Here is a 6,256-nt window from a genome sequence, read left to right on the forward strand (position 1 = left end):
ATAACAAAGAGACACAGATTTACAACCAAAGCTTTAAAGTGATAGTTTAGCACCCAGTAACCCCCCCCATGCCCCCCCCCCCCCCCCCACCGCTCCCCTCATACCACATTTTATTTTCTTGCAGTTTACTGCTTTCCCTGACGACCACTGTTTTATGTACCAAAAACAGTTTAAATTCATTTTTATATGAAGTTATCTGTAAGTACTTTGGCTATGGCTTTCATACTGATATATGTAAATGAGCTCTGTTCTGATTGGCTCATTCACAGGATGAAACACTGCGTGTAGCTTCAGAGGTTACTGGGCGGAGCTAAGGAGCTAACCTGTTCAAGGCTAATATGTGAAAGCGGGCGGTTTTTGTGACATCACAAAAGCGAAGCATCTGAAATGTGCTTCATCTCCATACATGACTGCATGGACTGGCGAGCGGACGGCATGTTTTAGGATGTTAGAGTTTTCCATGATATTGCACTTCAAGGGGTCTCAAGCAGACTGGACTGTGTGGTTTCGGACACTGTGTGATCGGTAAACACGGACACAGGAATGAACACGGATCCCTTTCTACCTGCCTCCCGTCTTCCTAAAGAGCTTACTGCGTGAAACGGAAGCAAAGGATTTCAGAGTCTTACTCACAGACACCTCCGTTAATAAGCAGCAACGTGCTGCCTGATGAATCATCCCAAGGACAGATGGCTGCTACTTGGTGCCCAGATGGCCGAACGCAGCGCTCGACTCAGCCGCGGTCGTCCAGCATATTAAATACATACCCCACCTGACGTGCTGACTAGCTTAGCCACTTAGCTATATCCCATTAGCTACGGTGCTTCTCCAGAAAGCCATCAATTTCCTCACATTCACTAGATTCTCCAGCTAAAACAGCCGACAGATTAGCCTAACAGTGCTGGACTTGGGGTATCAAGGTTATAATTAGCCTAAATTTAGCTGTATTTATTCAGAAAGCCATAAATTTCATTATTATTATTATTAAGTGACCCTTATTAGTCCCACAACAGGGAAATTTCACCTCCGCATTTAACCCATCTGGGCAGTGAAACACCACACACACACTAGTGAACACACACACTAGGGGGCAGTGAGCACACTTGACCGGAGCGGTGGGCAGCCCTATCCACAGCGCCCGGGGAGCAGTTGGGGGTTAGGTGTCTTGCTCAAGGACTCCTCAGTCATGTGCTGTCAGCTCTAGGGATCAAACCGGTGACCTTCCAGTCACGAGGCTGGTTCCCTGACCTCCAGCCCACGATTGCCCCACATTTCCTAAAACAGCCGACAGATTAGCCTAACAGCGCTGGATTTGGGGGTATCAAGGTTATAATTAGCCTAAATTTAGCTGTATTTATTCAGAAAGCCATTAATTTCCTCATATTCATATTGCCAAATTTGGGGATACCAAGGGCGTAAGTACCCCTATTTGCAATGTATTGTCTGGGGCACCAGCATCACTCGTAGCGATCGCATCATGACATTAAATTGAATTATGCTTTTTTTCTTCTTGGAATCATTTTAATTCTTGTTTTTTTTTGTTTGTTTTTCTGGGTTTCCTGGCCCAGTAAACTGTTTACAGAGACGTAATGCCGGCTGATATACATAACTGCAAGAATTTTAGCATTAAAAAAATATAATAATAATGACGGCGATATGGTACAGCCCACGACCCACAGCCAGGTACCTGGTGGCGCGAAAACCTCTGTACTAAACCACCTAAACAGCTAAAAAACTTGCATATTAGATACAAGACTATGTTAGCTATGTTGGCTAGCTAATTTAGCATCATGGTGAATATACAGGGACTCTAGCTTATAATATAAGTCTAACACTCGGTTTTCTAGACACGTTTTATTTGAGGATAGTAAATTTAACAACCCACAGTGTCCAGCTAGAGTCAAATGTTCAAGCAAAGCAACACAAGTAACATTAATGATAATCGTCTCAACACACTTACAGCTAACACTGTATTTTCTTACGGATACCTCACAATTCTGACACTCAGGCAGCTAAAGATGGTACTTGATTGTTGTCACACACTATTTTTGCTGACATACTGCCAGTCAATGCAGCTACGTCAGTGGCGACAGTGTTAATAAAGCATCCCGATGGATAAAATACAGCCATGGTGTGCAAAAGTGCCCCTGTTCAGGGCTGTAATATCTGCATGTTCAGAGAAGGAGAAATCTTCAATATAGAGAATTAACAGGAAAATCTTTCAGCCCATAGTGTTTCCAAAGTCTGCTCTCATAAGTCTGTCACGGCTAGACAGTAGCCATGATTACACGCAGCCTAACAATCCATTAATAATCCAACTAACACCTCAATCGGAACAGTCAGGTCCAACTGAGGCCATTCGGAATGCAGTTTCTATCTGATTGATCGAGGTGTGTAGTCCTGTAAATAATCAGTTAAACAGAAGAATAATATCCGTGTAAACGCCTGTATCCGATTACATTCCCTATCGGAAAGTTTCAGTCCGTTCTGCATGAGCGTCGCGTCACAGTGAGAGTTTATACCGTTCAACACGGCGGAGCAGAAACTGGTCTGCAGAGGAGACGAAGTTCCTGCTCTGATCTTTAAAAGACGGCGGTGGGACGGACGTCCAGCTTATGCGTCTCAGAGCACGACGTCTTCCTCTCGGCCTTCTTTAATAAGGACGTGTGAAGGACGTTTTCCTGAGTCTGACGTCATTTTAAAGCAGTTAAAAACACAATCACTGCTCACTGCTGCTCATCTCACTCTGACTGGACTCAGGTGATGTCCGTTGTCATGGTAACGTCTACACTAAGCGGTTCTCCACGCCTGAGCATCACTTTGGATCGGATTACTTGTAGCGTGCAAACGGAGATCGGAATGTATTTAATCGGACTGGCAAATGTCTTTGGATGTATACACAGACAATGAGGAGAAAGACGAGCGCTGGGGTTTTAACCTTGATCATTTTCAAGTGTTGACATAAAATGATTAAGTCAAATTGTTTTTGTCTACATCTCTTATGCTTCATCCACATCATCCACTCCCGTATGTTTAAAGAGAGGCGAGTCAAACGTTGTCCACCGTCAAGAAATGAGCGGGTTCAGTGTAGAGACGTAGAGAAGGCCGCACTGTGTAATTACAGCGTCTCGATCGTTATGCGAAAGGAGTCGCTAGCATTGTACCGAACATTTATAAACACAGATTATCCACTCGTTTAGGTGGACCCAGATCAGCCACATTAGCCCCGCATTCAACTGCAAATGCACACTGTTTTAGGACATGAAACGAGCCGTAACTGTCGGAGAGCTCACAAACGTGGGTTCAGAGATGTACCTAAAGGAGTGGAGCATGTCATTAGAGCTATAGGGGAGTCAAACTCGGCAGTGATCACTTCATGGAGATTGCCATTACAGATATTAATCCTCCCAAGGCCACATGCTCTGGGGCATGACTGCACATGCTCGGGTACTAAAAATAAACCTGAAAACACAATAAAAAGGGAACATAAACCACGTGCAGGTGCCCTACAGACTGTCTGAAATACACCAATGCAGTTCCATACTGATATAACCTCAGACTAACAAGGCCCCTTTCAGCAGGTTAGTCCACCCTTCAGCAGGCAGCCCTAGGCTATACTACCCGATAGTGGGTCAGTAATGCTTGTCCATCCTTCAGCAAGGCTGTCAAAATAGGCTAGTTCACCCCTCGGTGGGTAATTATAGGCCTAATCCTCCTTTCAGTCTGTGGTTCGGGACTAAGTGGGGAAATACGCTAGCCTTCTGTACAGTGAGTCATTACAGGCATTATAGTGGGGCACTTAAAGGCTAATACACTCCTCAGTGGGCTACTACAGATCGGCTCATCACTCTGGTGGGAGGCAACTGTAGGCTAGTCCACTCTACACTGGGTAGGTCCAGGCCAGCTAACTCTTCAGTGAAGTGGTGCCCTTCAGTGACCATTTAGACCAGCCCATTCATGCTAGACCACCCTTTAGTGGGGTGGTTATAAGCTGGTATACCCTTCAGTCGGGCAGTTATATGCTAGACCACCCTTTAGTGGGGTGGTTATAAGCTGGTATACCCTTCAGTCGGGCAGTTATATGCTAGACCACCCTTTAGTGGGGTGGTTATAAGCTGGTATACCCTTCAGTCGGGCAGTTATATGCTAGACCACCCTTTAGTGGGGTGGTTATAAGCTGGTATACCCTTCAGTCGGGCAGTTATGTGCTAGACCACCCTTTAGTGGGGTGATTGTATGCTAGTACACCCTTCAGTCAGGGTAGTTATGTGCTAGACCACCCTTTAGTGGGGTGGTTATAAGCTGGTATACCCTTCAGTCGGGCAGTTATATGCTAGACCACCCTTTAGTGGGGTGGTTATAAGCTGGTATACCCTTCAGTCGGGCAGTTATGTGCTAGACCACCCTTTAGTGGGGTGATTGTATGCTAGTACACCCTTCAGTCAGGGTAGTTATGTGCTAGACCACCCTTTAGTGGGGTGGTTATAAGCTGGTATACCCTTCAGTCGGGCAGTTATATGCTAGACCACCCTTTAGTGGGGTGGTTATAAGCTGGTATACCCTTTAGTGGGGTGATTGTATGCTAGTACACCCTTCAGTCAGGGTAGTTATATGCTAGTGCACCCTTTAGTGGGGTGGTTATAGGCTAGTACACCCTTCAGTTGGGTAGTTATGGTGTAGTTATAGGCTACATCTCTAGGCTGCCCCAACCTGACAGCTACAATACACTAGTCCACACATTTCAAAGGCTAGTCCAACATTCAGTGGGGCAGTTATAGCCCAGTCCACCCTTCAACAGGCAGTTACAGGCTAATCTTCCCTTGAATGGGCAGTTATAGACCAGTTCCCGTTTCAACAAGGCAGTTATAAGCTGGCACACCCTTTGGTGGGGCATTTTCAAGGTAGCTCTCCAACCAGTGGGTCGGATCCCATCCTCCAGTGGACGGCTCTAGGCTAGCCCACCTCCACAGAGGTTACATTACCCATTCCACTGACTAGTCCAACCTTCAGTGGCGCCGAACACCTTCCATGGGCAGCTCTGGACTAGTGTACCACTGAATGGGGCAGTTCTAGGCTAGTCCAGAGCTTCAGTGGGTCAGAGAATGGCTCCATTCAATGTGGCACTTACAGACTAGTACACCTTTTAGTGGGGCAGTTGTAACCTACAGTGGGGTATTTACGAGCTAGTCCATTGTTCAGTGGGGCACTAGCTCACCTTTCAGTGGGGCAGCTATACACTAGGCCACCCTACAGTGGGGCCAATCACAGACCGGATCAGTGGTAGTACTTAAGACTAACTGGTTCTTTAGTAAACGGAACTGTTGTATTTAGAACCATGAAGAACCAACTTGAGCTTGCATGTTATTTTTTGCCTGGTGAAATGGTTCTTCACATTGTGCTGTTTGTGGTTCTGTATAGCACCAAAAAAGGGTTCTTCTAAGCTTGTCGTGACAGAAGAACCCTTTTACATGGTGCTAAATAGAACAGTTTCACAAAGGTTGTGCATAGAACCACAAACTACAGCTTCTCTGTCAGTCTGAAGAACCAGTTAGGCATAAATGTGTTCTTTACAGAACTCATGGTTCTAAACAGAACCTTCACTGAAAAACAATAAGGCATCAATAGGCAATTATACTTGCCCCTCAGTGGGGCAGTTCTAGTGGTTTCTGCCCCCCCCCCTGTAATCTGCATCATATTAAATAATCCGCTGAGCTGTGCGCGTGTGCGCGCGCAGGCGGAGCCGGTGGCACGAGCATCACGGTGCCCTGTCCTGCGCCATCATCTCACACCGTCTCACTCTCTCGCGCGCGCGTGCTCGCCGGTCACCACCAGCTCCTCGTGCAGAGAACGAAGCTCTCACCTTTAAACAGAGTCTCGCGCAAAATCCAACGGTTTCAGCCCAAACTGCGTCTCGCGCCGCTCCTCCGATCCGCTGTGAGCTCGTGCGTGTCCGAGAACGTGTGCGCGCGTGTTATCAGCGCTGAGGCCACGAGCCCCTGCGCTCCCTGATAGCGCCGCGCGCCACCGGGGGGCGGAGACTGCAGGCACGACCACGGCAGGCCCCGCCGCCGCGCTGTGATTGGTTCGCCGCGTCCCGCCCACTGTGCAGCGATTGGCTGTCCAAGCGGAGCGGCTTTCTAAAGTCAGTGTGTGTGTGTGTGTGTGTGTGTGTGTGTGTGTGTGTGTGTGTGTGTGTGTGTGTGTGTGTGTGTGTGTGTGTTAATCGCGATTAATCGCTGTGTTTGTTGTGAATTTT

General features: G+C 47.2%; 1 protein-coding gene across 1 annotated transcript in view; it reads right to left on the reverse strand.

Annotated features, from left to right (window-relative positions):
- LOC108410878 (dematin-like) overlaps positions 1-6,020 on the reverse strand; it is an 81,016-nt gene extending 74,996 nt beyond the window's left edge. The window contains exon 1 of the mRNA XM_037535984.1: positions 5,861-6,020. The gene's annotated coding sequence lies outside the window, so the exon portion shown is untranslated. The remainder of the gene's footprint in view (positions 1-5,860) is intronic.
- Positions 6,021-6,256: the final 236 nt, after the last annotated feature.

The sequence above is a fragment of the Pygocentrus nattereri genome, chromosome 29 (genome assembly GCF_015220715.1).
Source record: "Pygocentrus nattereri isolate fPygNat1 chromosome 29, fPygNat1.pri, whole genome shotgun sequence".
Classification (NCBI taxonomy): domain Eukaryota; kingdom Metazoa; phylum Chordata; class Actinopteri; order Characiformes; family Serrasalmidae; genus Pygocentrus; species Pygocentrus nattereri.